This window comes from Micromesistius poutassou (genome assembly GCF_964030765.1).
Source record: "Micromesistius poutassou genome assembly, chromosome: 6".
Taxonomy (NCBI): domain Eukaryota; kingdom Metazoa; phylum Chordata; class Actinopteri; order Gadiformes; family Gadidae; genus Micromesistius; species Micromesistius poutassou.
This window is the reverse complement of record NC_140276.1, coordinates 11,935,891-11,947,323: the sequence shown is the minus strand read 5'-3', so window position 1 is coordinate 11,947,323 and position 11,433 is coordinate 11,935,891. Positions and strand designations below refer to the sequence as shown.

At 38.9% G+C, this 11,433-nt stretch overlaps 38 non-coding genes across 38 annotated transcripts in view; all 38 read right to left on the bottom strand.

Annotated features, from left to right (window-relative positions):
• The window catches only part of AC3HAE_019629 (transfer RNA isoleucine (anticodon AAU)), a 74-nt gene extending 63 nt beyond the window's left edge, over positions 1 to 11 (bottom strand). Inside the window, exon 1 of the tRNA in view lies at positions 1 to 11. This exon is cut by the window's left edge and continues 63 nt beyond it. This is a non-coding gene — a tRNA (tRNA-Ile).
• Positions 12 to 278: 267 nt separating this feature from the next.
• On the bottom strand, positions 279 to 351 carry AC3HAE_019628 (transfer RNA arginine (anticodon UCG)). Its single transcript has one exon. It is a non-coding gene; the product is annotated as a tRNA-Arg (tRNA).
• A 433-nt stretch (positions 352 to 784) lies between these two features.
• On the bottom strand, positions 785 to 857 carry AC3HAE_019627 (transfer RNA arginine (anticodon UCG)). Its single transcript has one exon. It is a non-coding gene; the product is annotated as a tRNA-Arg (tRNA).
• A 331-nt stretch (positions 858 to 1,188) lies between these two features.
• Positions 1,189 to 1,261, bottom strand: AC3HAE_019626 (transfer RNA arginine (anticodon UCG)). Its single transcript has one exon. It is a non-coding gene; the product is annotated as a tRNA-Arg (tRNA).
• Positions 1,262 to 1,353: 92 nt separating this feature from the next.
• On the bottom strand, positions 1,354 to 1,427 carry AC3HAE_019624 (transfer RNA isoleucine (anticodon AAU)). Its single transcript has one exon. It is a non-coding gene; the product is annotated as a tRNA-Ile (tRNA).
• A 267-nt stretch (positions 1,428 to 1,694) lies between these two features.
• On the bottom strand, positions 1,695 to 1,767 carry AC3HAE_019623 (transfer RNA arginine (anticodon UCG)). The gene has a single exon. It is a non-coding gene; the product is annotated as a tRNA-Arg (tRNA).
• Positions 1,768 to 1,859: 92 nt separating this feature from the next.
• Positions 1,860 to 1,933, bottom strand: AC3HAE_019622 (transfer RNA isoleucine (anticodon AAU)). Its single transcript has one exon. It is a non-coding gene; the product is annotated as a tRNA-Ile (tRNA).
• A 267-nt stretch (positions 1,934 to 2,200) lies between these two features.
• AC3HAE_019621 (transfer RNA arginine (anticodon UCG)) lies at positions 2,201 to 2,273 on the bottom strand. Its single transcript has one exon. It is a non-coding gene; the product is annotated as a tRNA-Arg (tRNA).
• A 433-nt stretch (positions 2,274 to 2,706) lies between these two features.
• On the bottom strand, positions 2,707 to 2,779 carry AC3HAE_019619 (transfer RNA arginine (anticodon UCG)). The gene has a single exon. It is a non-coding gene; the product is annotated as a tRNA-Arg (tRNA).
• A 92-nt stretch (positions 2,780 to 2,871) lies between these two features.
• Positions 2,872 to 2,945, bottom strand: AC3HAE_019618 (transfer RNA isoleucine (anticodon AAU)). The gene has a single exon. It is a non-coding gene; the product is annotated as a tRNA-Ile (tRNA).
• A 267-nt stretch (positions 2,946 to 3,212) lies between these two features.
• Positions 3,213 to 3,285, bottom strand: AC3HAE_019617 (transfer RNA arginine (anticodon UCG)). Its single transcript has one exon. It is a non-coding gene; the product is annotated as a tRNA-Arg (tRNA).
• Positions 3,286 to 3,718: 433 nt separating this feature from the next.
• Positions 3,719 to 3,791, bottom strand: AC3HAE_019616 (transfer RNA arginine (anticodon UCG)). The gene has a single exon. It is a non-coding gene; the product is annotated as a tRNA-Arg (tRNA).
• A 433-nt stretch (positions 3,792 to 4,224) lies between these two features.
• On the bottom strand, positions 4,225 to 4,297 carry AC3HAE_019615 (transfer RNA arginine (anticodon UCG)). Its single transcript has one exon. It is a non-coding gene; the product is annotated as a tRNA-Arg (tRNA).
• Positions 4,298 to 4,628: 331 nt separating this feature from the next.
• On the bottom strand, positions 4,629 to 4,701 carry AC3HAE_019613 (transfer RNA arginine (anticodon UCG)). The gene has a single exon. It is a non-coding gene; the product is annotated as a tRNA-Arg (tRNA).
• Positions 4,702 to 4,793: 92 nt separating this feature from the next.
• Positions 4,794 to 4,867, bottom strand: AC3HAE_019612 (transfer RNA isoleucine (anticodon AAU)). Its single transcript has one exon. It is a non-coding gene; the product is annotated as a tRNA-Ile (tRNA).
• Positions 4,868 to 5,134: 267 nt separating this feature from the next.
• On the bottom strand, positions 5,135 to 5,207 carry AC3HAE_019611 (transfer RNA arginine (anticodon UCG)). The gene has a single exon. It is a non-coding gene; the product is annotated as a tRNA-Arg (tRNA).
• A 92-nt stretch (positions 5,208 to 5,299) lies between these two features.
• Positions 5,300 to 5,373, bottom strand: AC3HAE_019610 (transfer RNA isoleucine (anticodon AAU)). The gene has a single exon. It is a non-coding gene; the product is annotated as a tRNA-Ile (tRNA).
• Positions 5,374 to 5,640: 267 nt separating this feature from the next.
• AC3HAE_019609 (transfer RNA arginine (anticodon UCG)) lies at positions 5,641 to 5,713 on the bottom strand. The gene has a single exon. It is a non-coding gene; the product is annotated as a tRNA-Arg (tRNA).
• Positions 5,714 to 5,805: 92 nt separating this feature from the next.
• Positions 5,806 to 5,879, bottom strand: AC3HAE_019607 (transfer RNA isoleucine (anticodon AAU)). Its single transcript has one exon. It is a non-coding gene; the product is annotated as a tRNA-Ile (tRNA).
• Positions 5,880 to 6,146: 267 nt separating this feature from the next.
• Positions 6,147 to 6,219, bottom strand: AC3HAE_019606 (transfer RNA arginine (anticodon UCG)). The gene has a single exon. It is a non-coding gene; the product is annotated as a tRNA-Arg (tRNA).
• A 92-nt stretch (positions 6,220 to 6,311) lies between these two features.
• On the bottom strand, positions 6,312 to 6,385 carry AC3HAE_019605 (transfer RNA isoleucine (anticodon AAU)). The gene has a single exon. It is a non-coding gene; the product is annotated as a tRNA-Ile (tRNA).
• A 267-nt stretch (positions 6,386 to 6,652) lies between these two features.
• On the bottom strand, positions 6,653 to 6,725 carry AC3HAE_019604 (transfer RNA arginine (anticodon UCG)). The gene has a single exon. It is a non-coding gene; the product is annotated as a tRNA-Arg (tRNA).
• A 331-nt stretch (positions 6,726 to 7,056) lies between these two features.
• Positions 7,057 to 7,129, bottom strand: AC3HAE_019602 (transfer RNA arginine (anticodon UCG)). Its single transcript has one exon. It is a non-coding gene; the product is annotated as a tRNA-Arg (tRNA).
• A 92-nt stretch (positions 7,130 to 7,221) lies between these two features.
• Positions 7,222 to 7,295, bottom strand: AC3HAE_019601 (transfer RNA isoleucine (anticodon AAU)). The gene has a single exon. It is a non-coding gene; the product is annotated as a tRNA-Ile (tRNA).
• Positions 7,296 to 7,562: 267 nt separating this feature from the next.
• Positions 7,563 to 7,635, bottom strand: AC3HAE_019600 (transfer RNA arginine (anticodon UCG)). The gene has a single exon. It is a non-coding gene; the product is annotated as a tRNA-Arg (tRNA).
• A 92-nt stretch (positions 7,636 to 7,727) lies between these two features.
• On the bottom strand, positions 7,728 to 7,801 carry AC3HAE_019599 (transfer RNA isoleucine (anticodon AAU)). The gene has a single exon. It is a non-coding gene; the product is annotated as a tRNA-Ile (tRNA).
• Positions 7,802 to 8,068: 267 nt separating this feature from the next.
• AC3HAE_019598 (transfer RNA arginine (anticodon UCG)) lies at positions 8,069 to 8,141 on the bottom strand. The gene has a single exon. It is a non-coding gene; the product is annotated as a tRNA-Arg (tRNA).
• A 92-nt stretch (positions 8,142 to 8,233) lies between these two features.
• On the bottom strand, positions 8,234 to 8,307 carry AC3HAE_019597 (transfer RNA isoleucine (anticodon AAU)). Its single transcript has one exon. It is a non-coding gene; the product is annotated as a tRNA-Ile (tRNA).
• Positions 8,308 to 8,472: 165 nt separating this feature from the next.
• On the bottom strand, positions 8,473 to 8,545 carry AC3HAE_019595 (transfer RNA arginine (anticodon UCG)). The gene has a single exon. It is a non-coding gene; the product is annotated as a tRNA-Arg (tRNA).
• A 92-nt stretch (positions 8,546 to 8,637) lies between these two features.
• Positions 8,638 to 8,711, bottom strand: AC3HAE_019594 (transfer RNA isoleucine (anticodon AAU)). Its single transcript has one exon. It is a non-coding gene; the product is annotated as a tRNA-Ile (tRNA).
• Positions 8,712 to 8,978: 267 nt separating this feature from the next.
• On the bottom strand, positions 8,979 to 9,051 carry AC3HAE_019593 (transfer RNA arginine (anticodon UCG)). The gene has a single exon. It is a non-coding gene; the product is annotated as a tRNA-Arg (tRNA).
• Positions 9,052 to 9,143: 92 nt separating this feature from the next.
• Positions 9,144 to 9,217, bottom strand: AC3HAE_019591 (transfer RNA isoleucine (anticodon AAU)). Its single transcript has one exon. It is a non-coding gene; the product is annotated as a tRNA-Ile (tRNA).
• Positions 9,218 to 9,484: 267 nt separating this feature from the next.
• On the bottom strand, positions 9,485 to 9,557 carry AC3HAE_019590 (transfer RNA arginine (anticodon UCG)). Its single transcript has one exon. It is a non-coding gene; the product is annotated as a tRNA-Arg (tRNA).
• Positions 9,558 to 9,649: 92 nt separating this feature from the next.
• On the bottom strand, positions 9,650 to 9,723 carry AC3HAE_019589 (transfer RNA isoleucine (anticodon AAU)). Its single transcript has one exon. It is a non-coding gene; the product is annotated as a tRNA-Ile (tRNA).
• A 267-nt stretch (positions 9,724 to 9,990) lies between these two features.
• On the bottom strand, positions 9,991 to 10,063 carry AC3HAE_019588 (transfer RNA arginine (anticodon UCG)). The gene has a single exon. It is a non-coding gene; the product is annotated as a tRNA-Arg (tRNA).
• A 92-nt stretch (positions 10,064 to 10,155) lies between these two features.
• Positions 10,156 to 10,229, bottom strand: AC3HAE_019587 (transfer RNA isoleucine (anticodon AAU)). Its single transcript has one exon. It is a non-coding gene; the product is annotated as a tRNA-Ile (tRNA).
• Positions 10,230 to 11,002: 773 nt separating this feature from the next.
• Positions 11,003 to 11,075, bottom strand: AC3HAE_019586 (transfer RNA arginine (anticodon UCG)). The gene has a single exon. It is a non-coding gene; the product is annotated as a tRNA-Arg (tRNA).
• Positions 11,076 to 11,167: 92 nt separating this feature from the next.
• Positions 11,168 to 11,241, bottom strand: AC3HAE_019585 (transfer RNA isoleucine (anticodon AAU)). Its single transcript has one exon. It is a non-coding gene; the product is annotated as a tRNA-Ile (tRNA).
• Between the last annotated feature and the right edge of the window lie 192 nt (positions 11,242 to 11,433).

Genomic DNA, 11,433 nt, shown 5'->3' with positions numbered 1-11,433 from the left:
GCTAACCGGCCTTTGATGTCAATAGCTATTTTCATGTTTGTTTGTTTTTCAGCTAGAAACTGTTTGAAAAAGATTCACTTAAAGTGGGTCTAAGTATTCCTTTGTTTCACTAAGTGAGTAATTATAGATTAAGCCAAGTTTGTTTGTTTTTCAGCTAGAAACAGTTTGAAAAAGATTCACTTAAAGTGGGTCTAAGTATTCCTTTGTTTCACTGAGTGCGTAATTATAGATTAAGCCACGAACATGCTGACATGAATTTGAGAGATGGGTCTTTCAAGTAACCACGAAGGGATTCGAACCCTCAATCTTCTGATCCGAAGTCAGACGCCTTATCCTTTAGGCCACGTGGCTGATGTGGTATTGAGTAATGGTCGTTCAATTTTTTACGGAAGTGAATAAATCATCCTCAAATTGATACAATGATGAACTCAACAAGTAAGAGACTGCCAGTACGGGGGTTGAACCCGTGACCTTGGCGTTATTAGCACAACGCTCTAACCAACTGAGCTAACCGGCCTTTGATGTCAATAGCTATTTTCATGTTTGTTTGTTTTTCAGCTACAAACTGTTTGAAAAAGATTCACTTAAAGTGGGTCTAAGTATTCCTTTGTTTCACTAAGTGCGTAATTTTAGATTAAGCCATGTTTGTTTGTTTTTCGGCTAGAAACTGTTTGAAAAAGATTCACTTAAAGTGGGTCTAAGTATTCCTTTGTTTCACTAAGTGCGTAATTATAGATTAAGCCACGAACATGCTGACATGAATTTGAGAGATGGGTCTTTCAAGTAACCACGAAGGGATTCGAACCCTCAAACTTCTGATCCGAAGTCAGACGCCTTATCCTTTAGGCCACATGGCTGAGGTGGTTTTGAGTAATGGTCATTCAATTTTTTACGGAAGTGAATAAATCATCCTCAAATTGATACAATGATGAACTCAACAAGTAAGAGATAGCCAGTACTGGGGTTGAACCCGTGACCTTGGCGTTATTAGCACCACGCTCTAACCAACTGAGCTAACCGGCCTTTGATGTCAATAGCTATTTTCATGTTTGTTTGTTTTTCAGCTAGAAACTGTTTGAAAAAGATTCACGTAAAGTGGGTCTAAGTATTCCTTTGTTTCACTAAGTGCGTAATTATAGATTAAGCCACGAACATGCTGACATGAATTTGAGAGATGGGTCTTTCAAGTAACCACGAAGGGATTCGAACCCTCAATCTTCTGATCCGAAGTCAGACGCCTTATCCTTTAGGCCACGTGGCTGAGGTGGTATTGAGTAATGGTCATTGAATTTTTTACGGAAGTGAATAAATCATCCTCAAATTGATACAATGATGAACTCAACAAGTAAGAGATGGCCAGTACGGGGGTTGAACCCGTGACCTTGGCGTTATTAGCACCACGCTCTAACCAACTGAGCTAACCGGCCTTTGATGTCAATAGCTATTTTCATGTTTGTTTGTTTTTCAGCTAGAAACTGTTTGAAAAAGATTCACTTAAAGTGGGTCTAAGTATTCCTTTGTTTCACTAAGTGCGTAATTATAGATTAAGCCATGTTTGTTTGTTTTTCAGCTAGAAACTGTTTGAAAAAGATTCACTTAAAGTCGGTCTAAGTATTCCTTTGTTTCACTAAGTGCGTAATTATAGATTAAGCCACGAACATGCTGACATGAATTTGAGAGATGGGTCTTTCAAGTAACCACGAAGGGATTCGAACCCTCAATCTTCTGATCCGAAGTCAGACGCCTTATCCTTTAGGCCACGTGGCTGAGGTGGTATTGAGTAATGGTCGTTCAATTTTTTACGGAAGTGAATAAATCATCCTCAAATTGATACAATGATGAACTCAACAAGTAAGAGATGGCCAGTAAGGGGGTTGAACCCGTGACCTTGGCGTTATTAGCACCACGCTCTAACCAACTGAGCTAACCGGCCTTTGATGTCAATAGCTATTTTCATGTTTGTTTGTTTTTCAGCTAGAAACTGTTTGAAAAAGATTCACTTAAAGTGGGTCTAAGTATTCCTTTGTTTCACTAAGTGCGTAATTATAGATTAAGCCATGTTTGTTTGTTTTTCAGCTAGAAACTGTTTGAAAAAGATTCACTTAAAGTGAGTCTAAGTATTCCTTTGTTTCACTAAGTGCGTAATTATAGATTAAGCCACGAACATGCTGACATGAATTTGAGAGATGGGTCTTTCAAGTAACCACGAAGGGGTTCGAACCCTCAATCTTCTGATCCGAAGTCAGACGCCTTATCCTTTAGGCCACGTGGCTGAGGTGGTATAGAGTAATGGTCATTAAATTTTTTACGGAAGTGAATAAATCATCCTCAAATTGATACAATGATGAACTCAACAAGTAAGAGATGGCCAGTACGGGGGTTGAACCCTTGACCTTTGCGTTATTAGCACCACGCTCTAACCAACTGAGCTAACCGGCCTTTGATGTCAATAGCTATTTTCATGTTTGTTTGTTTTTCAGCTAGAAACTGTTTGAAAAAGATTCACTTAAAGTGGGTCTAAGTATTCCTTTGTTTCACTAAGTGAGTAATTATAGATTAAGCCATGTTTGTTTGTTTTTCAGCTAGAAACTGTTTGAAAAAGATTCACTTAAAGTGGGTCTAAGTATTCCTTTGTTTCACTAAGTGCGTAATTATAGATTAAGCCACGAACATGCTGACATGAATTTGAGAGATGGGTCTTTCAAGTAACCACGAAGGGATTCGAACCCTCAATCTTCTGATCCGAAGTCAGACGCCTTATCCTTTAGGCCACGTGGCTGAGGTGGTATTGAGTAATGGTCGTTCAATTTTTTACGGAAGTGAATAAATCATCCTCAAATTGATACAATGATGAACTCAACAAGTAAGAGATGGCCAGTACGGGGGTTGAACCCGTGACCTTGGCGTTATTAGCACCACGCTCTAACCAACTGAGCTAACCGGCCTTTGATGTCAATAGCTATTTTCATGTTTGTTTGTTTTTCAGCTAGAAACTGTTTGAAAAAGATTCACTTAAAGTGGGTCTAAGTATTCCTTTGTTTCACTAAGTGAGTAATTATAGATTAAGCCAAGTTTGTTTGTTTTTCAGCTAGAAACTGTTTGAAAAAGATTCACTTAAAGTGGGTCTAAGTATTCCTTTGTTTCACTAAGTGCGTAATTATAGATTATGCCACGAACATGCTGACATGAATTTGAGAGATGGGTCTTTCAAGTAACCACGAAGGGATTCGAACCCTCAATCTTCTGATCCGAAGTCAGACGCCTTATCCTTTAGGCCACGTGGCTGAGGTGGTATTGAGTAATGGTCGTTCAATTTTTTACGGAAGTGAATAAATCATCCTCAAATATATACAATGATGAACTCAACAAGTAAGGGATGGCCAGTACGGAGGTTGAACCCGTGACCTTGGCGTTATTAGTACCACGCTCTAACCAACTGAGCTAACCGGCCTTTGATGTCAATAGCTATTTTCATGTTTGTTTGTTTTTCAGCTAGAAACTGTTTGAAAAAGATTCACTTAAAGTGGGTCTAAGTATTCCTTTGTTTCACTAAGTGAGTAATTATAGATTAAGCCATGTTTGTTTGTTTTTCAGCTAGAAACTGTTTGAAAAAGATTCACTTAAAGTGGGTCTAAGTATTCCTTTGTTTCACTAAGTGCGTAATTATAGATTAATCCACGAACATGCTGACATGAATTTGAGAGATGGGTCTTTCCAGTAACCACGAAGGGATTCGAACCCTCAATCTTCTGATCCGAAGTCAGACGCCTTATCCTTTAGGCCACGTGGCTGATGTGGTATTGAGTAATGGTCGTTCAATTTTTTACGGAAGTGAATAAATCATCCTCAAATTGATACAATGATGAACTCAACAAGTAAGAGACTGCCAGTACGGGGGTTGAACCCGTGACCTTGGCGTTATTAGCACAACGCTCTAACCAACTGAGCTAACCGGCCTTTGATGTCAATAGCTATTTTCATGTTTGTTTGTTTTTCAGCTACAAACTGTTTGAAAAAGATTCACTTAAAGTGGGTCTAAGTATTCCTTTGTTTCACTAAGTGCGTAATTTTAGATTAAGCCATGTTTGTTTGTTTTTCGGCTAGAAACTGTTTGAAAAAGATTCACTTAAAGTGGGTCTAAGTATTCCTTTGTTTCACTAAGTGCGTAATTATAGATTAAGCCACGAACATGCTGACATGAATTTGAGAGATGGGTCTTTCAAGTAACCACGAAGGGATTCGAACCCTCAATCTTCTGATCCGAAGTCAGACGCCTTATCCTTTAGGCCACATGGCTGAGGTGGTTTTGAGTAATGGTCATTCAATTTTTTACGGAAGTGAATAAATCATCCTCAAATTGATACAATGATGAACTCAACAAGTAAGAGATAGCCAGTACTGGGGTTGAACCCGTGACCTTGGCGTTATTAGCACCACGCTCTAACCAACTGAGCTAACCGGCCTTTGATGTCAATAGCTATTTTCATGTTTGTTTGTTTTTCAGCTAGAAACTGTTTGAAAAAGATTCACTTAAAGTGGGTCTAAGTATTCCTTTGTTTCACTAAGTGCGTAATTATAGATTAAGCCACGAACATGCTGACATGAATTTGAGAGATGGGTCTTTCAAGTAACCACGAAGGGATTCGAACCCTCAATCTTCTGATCCGAAGTCAGACGCCTTATCCTTTAGGCCACGTGGCTGAGGTGGTATTGAGTAATGGTCATTGAATTTTTTACGGAAGTGAATAAATCATCCTCAAATTGATACAATGATGAACTCAACAAGTAAGAGATGGCCAGTACGGGGGTTGAACCCGTGACCTTGGCGTTATTAGCACCACGCTCTAACCAACTGAGCTAACCGGCCTTTGATGTCAATAGCTATTTTCATGTTTGTTTGTTTTTCAGCTAGAAACTGTTTGAAAAAGATTCACTTAAAGTGGGTCTAAGTATTCCTTTGTTTCACTAAGTGCGTAATTATAGATTAAGCCATGTTTGTTTGTTTTTCAGCTAGAAACTGTTTGAAAAAGATTCACTTAAAGTGGGTCTAAGTATTCCTTTGTTTCACTAAGTGCGTAATTATAGATTAAGCCACGAACATGCTGACATGAATTTGAGAGATGGGTCTTTCAAGTAACCACGAAGGGATTCGAACCCTCAATCTTCTGATCCGAAGTCAGACGCCTTATCCTTTAGGCCACGTGGCTGAGGTGGTATTGAGTAATGGTCGTTCAATTTTTTACGGAAGTGAATAAATCATCCTCAAATTGATACAATGATGAACTCAACAAGTAAGAGATGGCCAGTAAGGGGGTTGAACCCGTGACCTTGGCGTTATTAGCACCACGCTCTAACCAACTGAGCTAACCGGCCTTTGATGTCATTAGCTATTTTCATGTTTGTTTGTTTTTCAGCTAGAAACTGTTTGAAAAAGATTCACTTAAAGTGGGTCTAAGTATTCCTTTGTTTCACTAAGTGCGTAATTATAGATTAAGCCATGTTTGTTTGTTTTTCAGCTAGAAACTGTTTGAAAAAGATTCACTTAAAGTGGGTCTAAGTATTCCTTTGTTTCACTAAGTGCGTAATTATAGATTAAGCCACGAACATGCTGACATGAATTTGAGAGATGGGTCTTTCAAGTAACCACGAAGGGATTCGAACCCTCAATCTTCTGATCCGAAGTCAGACGCCTTATCCTTTAGGCCACGTGGCTGAGGTGGTATTGAGTAATGGTCGTTCAATTTTTTACGGAAGTGAATAAATCATCCTCAAATTGATACAATGATGAACTCAACAAGTAAGAGATAGCCAGTACGGGGGTTGAACCCGTGACCTTGGCGTTATTAGCACCACGCTCTAACCAACTGAGCTAACCGGCCTTTGATGTCAATAGCTATTTTCATGTTTGTTTGTTTTTCAGCTAGAAACTGTTTGAAAAAGATTCACTTAAAGTGGGTCTAAGTATTCCTTTGTTTCACTAAGTGAGTAATTATAGATTAAGCCATGTTTGTTTGTTTTTCAGCTAGAAACTGTTTGAAAAAGATTCACTTAAAGTGGGTCTAAGTATTCCTTTGTTTCACTAAGTGCGTAATTATAGATTAAGCCACGAACATGCTGACATGAATTTGAGAGATGGGTCTTTCCAGTAACCACGAAGGGATTCGAACCCTCAATCTTCTGATCCGAAGTCAGACGCCTTATCCTTTAGGCCACGTGGCTGAGGTAGTATTGAGTAATGGTCGTTCAATTTTTTACGGAAGTGAATAAATCATCCTCAAATTGATACAATGATGAACTCAACAAGTAAGAGATGGCCAGTACGGGGGTTGAACCCGTGACCTTGGCGTTATTAGCACCACGCTCTAACCAACTAAGCTAACCGGCCTTTGATGTCAATAGCTATTTTCATGTTTGTTTGTTTTTCAGCTAGAAACTGTTTGAAAAAGATTCACTTAAAGTGGGTCTAAGTATTCCTTTGTTTCACTAAGTGAGTAATTATAGATTAAGCCAAGTTTGTTTGTTTTTCAGCTAGAAACTGTTTGAAAAAGATTTACTTAAAGTGGGTCTAAGTATTCCTTTGTTTCACTAAGTGCGTAATTATAGATTAAGCCACGAACATGCTGACATGAATTTGAGAGATGGGTCTTTCAAGTAACCACGAAGGGATTCGAACCCTCAATCTTCTGATCCGAAGTCAGACGCCTTATCCTTTAGGCCACGTGGCTGAGGTGGTATTGAGTAATGGTCATTGAATTTTTTACGGAAGTGAATAAATCATCCTCAAATTGATACAATGATGAACTCAACATGTAAGAGATGGCCAGTACGGGGGTTGAACCCGTGACCTTGGCGTTATTAGCACCTCGCTCTAACCAACTGAGCTAACCGGCCTTTGATGTCAATAGCTATTTTCATGTTTGTTTGTTTTTCAGCTAGAAACTGTTTGAAAAAGATTCACTTAAAGTGGGTCTAAGTATTCCTTTGTTTCACTAAGTGCGTAATTATAGATTAAGCCACGAACATGCTGACATGAATTTGAGAGATGGGTCTTTCAAGTAACCACGAAGGGATTCGAACCCTCAATCTTCTGATCCGAAGTCAGACGCCTTATCCTTTAGGCCACGTGGCTGAGGTGGTTTTGAGTAATGGTCGTTCAATTTTTTACGGAAGTGAATAAATCATCCTCAAATTGATACAATGATGAACTCAACAAGTAAGAGATGGCCAGTACGGGGGTTGAACCCGTGACCTTGGCGTTATTAGCACCACGCTCTAACCAACTGAGCTAACCTGCCTTTGATGTCAATAGCTATTTTCATGTTTGTTTGTTTTTCAGCTAGAAACTGTTTGAAAAAGATTCACTTAAAGTGGGTCTAAGTATTCCTTTGTTTCACTAAGTGAGTAATTATAGATTAAGCCATGTTTGTTTGTTTTTCAGCTAGAAACTGTTTGAAAAAGATTCACTTAAAGTGGGTCTAAGTATTCCTTTGTTTCACTAAGTGCGTAATTATAGATTAAGCCACGAACATGCTGACATGAATTTGAGAGATGGGTCTTTCCAGTAACCACGAAGGGATTCGAACCCTCAATCTTCTGATCCGAAGTCAGACGCCTTATCCTTTAGGCCACGTGGCTGAGGTGGTATTGAGTAATGGTCGTTCAATTTTTTACGGAAGTGAATAAATCATCCTCAAATTGATACAATGATGAACTCAACAAGTAAGAGATGGCCAGTACGGGGGTTGAACCCGTGACCTTGGCGTTATTAGCACCACGCTCTAACCAACTGAGCTAACCGGCCTTTGATGTCAATAGCTATTTTCATGTTTGTTTGTTTTTCAGCTAGAAACTGTTTGAAAAAGATTCACTTAAAGTGGGTCTAAGTATTCCTTTGTTTCACTAAGTGAGTAATTATAGATTAAGCCAAGTTTGTTTGTTTTTCAGCTAGAAACTGTTTGAAAAAGATTTACTTAAAGTGGGTCTAAGTATTCCTTTGTTTCACTAAGTGCGTAATTATAGATTAAGCCACGAACATGCTGACATGAATTTGAGAGATGGGTCTTTCAAGTAACCACGAAGGGATTCGAACCCTCAATCTTCTGATCCGAAGTCAGACGCCTTATCCTTTAGGCCACGTGGCTGAGGTGGTATTGAGTAATGGTCATTGAATTTTTTACGGAAGTGAATAAATCATCCTCAAATTGATACAATGATGAACTCAACATGTAAGAGATGGCCAGTACGGGGGTTGAACCCGTGACCTTGGCGTTATTAGCACCACGCTCTAACCAACTGAGCTAACCGGCCTTTGATGTCAATAGCTATTTTCATGTTTGTTTGTTTTTCAGCTAGAAACTGTTTGAAAAAGATTCACTTAAAGTGGGTCTAAGTATTCCTTTGTTTCACTAAGTGCGTAATTATAGATTAAGCCACGAACATGCTGACATGAATTTGAGAGATGGGTCTTTCAAGTAACCACGAAGGGATTCGAACCCTCAATCTTCTGATCCGAAGTCAGACACCTTATCCTTTAGGCCACGTGGCTGAGGTGGTATTGAGTAATGGTCGTTCAATTTTTTACGGAAGTGAATAAATCATCCTCAAATTGATACAATGATGAACTCAACAAGTAAGAGATGGCCAGTACGGGGGTTGAACCCGTGACCTTGGCGTTATTAGCACCACGCTCTAACCAACTGAGCTAACCTGCCTTTGATGTCAATAGCTATTTTCATGTTTGTTTGTTTTTCAGCTAGAAACTGTTTGAAAAAGATTCACTTAAAGTGGGTCTAAGTATTCCTTTGTTTCACTAAGTGAGTAATTATAGATTAAGCCATGTTTGTTTGTTTTTCAGCTAGAAACTGTTTGAAAAAGATTCACTTAAAGTGGGTCTAAGTATTCCTTTGTTTCACTAAGTGCGTAATTATAGATTAAGCCACGAACATGCTGACATGAATTTGAGAGATGGGTCTTTCCAGTAACCACGAAGGGATTCGAACCCTCAATCTTCTGATCCGAAGTCAGACGCCTTATCCTTTAGGCCACGTGGCTGAGGTGGTTTTGAGTAATGGTCGTTCAATTTTTTACGGAAGTGAATAAATCATCCTCAAATTGATACAATGATGAACTCAACAAGTAAGAGATGGCCAGTACGGGGGTTGAACCCGTGACCTTGGCGTTATTAGCACCACGCTCTAACCAACTGAGCTAACCAGCCTTTGATGTCAATAGCTATTTTCATGTTTGTTTGTTTTTCAGCTAGAAACTGTTTGAAAAAGATTCACTTAAAGTGGGTCTAAGTATTCCTTTGTTTCACTAAGTGAGTAATTATAGATTAAGCCAAGTTTGTTTGTTTTTCAGCTAGAAACTGTTTGAAAAAGATTCACGTAAAGTGGGTCTAAGTATTCCTTTGTTTCACTAAGTGCGTAATTATAGATTAAGCCACGAACATGCTGACATGAATTTGAGAGATGGGTCTTTCAAGTAACCACGAAGGGATTCGAACCCTCAATCTTCTGATCCGAAGTCAGACGCCTTATCCTTTAGGCCACGTGGCTGAGGTGGTATTGAGTAATGGTCGTTCAATTTTTTACGGAAGTGAATAAATCATCCTCAAATTGATACAATGATGAACTCAACAAGTAAGAGATGGCCAGTACGGGGGTTGAACCCGTGACCTTGGCGTTATTAGCACCACGCTCTAACCAACTGAGCTAACCGGCCTTTGATGTCAATAGCTATTTTCATGTTTGTTTGTTTTTCAGCTAGAAACTGTTTGAAAAAGATTCACTTAAAGTGGGTCTAAGTATTCCTTTGTTTCACTAAGTGAGTAATTATAGATTAAGCCAAGTTTGTTTGTTTTTCAGCTAGAAACTGTTTGAAAAAGATTCACTTAAAGTGGGTCTAAGTATTCCTTTGTTTCACTAAGTGCGTAATTATAGATTAAGCCACGAACATGCTGACATGAATTTGAGAGATGGGTCTTTCAAGTAACCACGAAGGGATTCGAACCCTCAATCTTCTGATCCGAAGTCAGACGCCTTATCCTTTAGGCCACGTGGCTGAGGTGGTATTGAGTAATGGTCATTGAATTTTTTACGGAAGTGAATAAATCATCCTCAAATTGATACAATGATGAACTCAACAAGTAAGAGATGGCCAGTACGGGGGTTGAACCCGTGACCTTGGCGTTATTAGCACCACGCTCTAACCAACTGAGCTAACCGGCCTTTGATGTCAATAGCTATTTTCATGTTTGTTTGTTTTTCAGCTAGAAACTGTTTGAAAAAGATTCACTTAAAGTGGGTCTAAGTATTCCTTTGTTTCACTAAGTGCGTAATTATAGATTAAGCCATGTTTGTTTGTTTTTCAGCTAGAAACTGTTTGAAAAAGATTCACTTAAAGTGGGTCTAAGTATTCCTTTGTTTCACTAAGTGCGTAATTATAGATTAAGCCACGAACATGCTGACATGAATTTGAGAGATGGGTCTTTCAAGTAACGACGAAGGGATTCGAACCCTGAATCTTCTGATCCGAATTCAGACGCCTTATCTTTTAGGACACGTGGCTGAGGTGGTATTAAGTAATGGTCATTCAATTTTTTACGGAAGTGAATAAATCATCCTCAAATTGATACAATGATGAACTCAACAAGTAAGAGATGGCCAGTACGGGGGTTGAACCCGTGACCTTTGCGTTATTAGCACCACACTCTAACCAACTGAGCTAACCCGCCTTTAATGTCAAAAGCTATTTTCATGTTTGTTTGTTTTTCAGCTAGAAACTGTTTGAAAAAGATTCACTTAAAGTGGGTCTAAGTATTCCTTTGTTTCACTAAGTGAGTAATTATATATTAAGCCATGTTCGTTTGTTTTTCAGCTAGAAACTGTTTGAAAAAGATTCACTTAAAGTGGGTCTAAGTATTCCTTTGTTTCACTAAGTGCGTAATTATAGATTAAGCCACGAACATCCTGACATGAATTTGAGAGATGGGTCTTTCAAGTAACCACGAAGGGATTCGAACCCTCAATCTTCTGATCCGAAGTCAGACGCCTTATCCTTTAGGCCACGTGGCTGAGGTGGTATTGAGTAATGGTCGTTCAATTTTTTACGGAAGTGAATAAATCATCCTCAAATTGATACAATGATGAACTCAACAAGTAAGAGATGGCCAGTACGGGGGTTGAACCCTTGACCTTGGCGTTATTAGCACCACGCTCTAACCAACTGAGCTAACCGGCCTTTGATGTCAATAGCTATTTTCATGTTTGTTTGTTTTTCAGCTAGAAACTGTTTGAAAAAGATTCACTTAAAGTGGGTCTAAGTATTCCTTTGTTTCACTAAGTGAGTAATTATAGATTAAGCCAAGTTTGTTTGTTTTTCAGCTAGAAACTGTTTGAAAAAGATTCACTTAAAGTGGGTCTAAGTATTCCT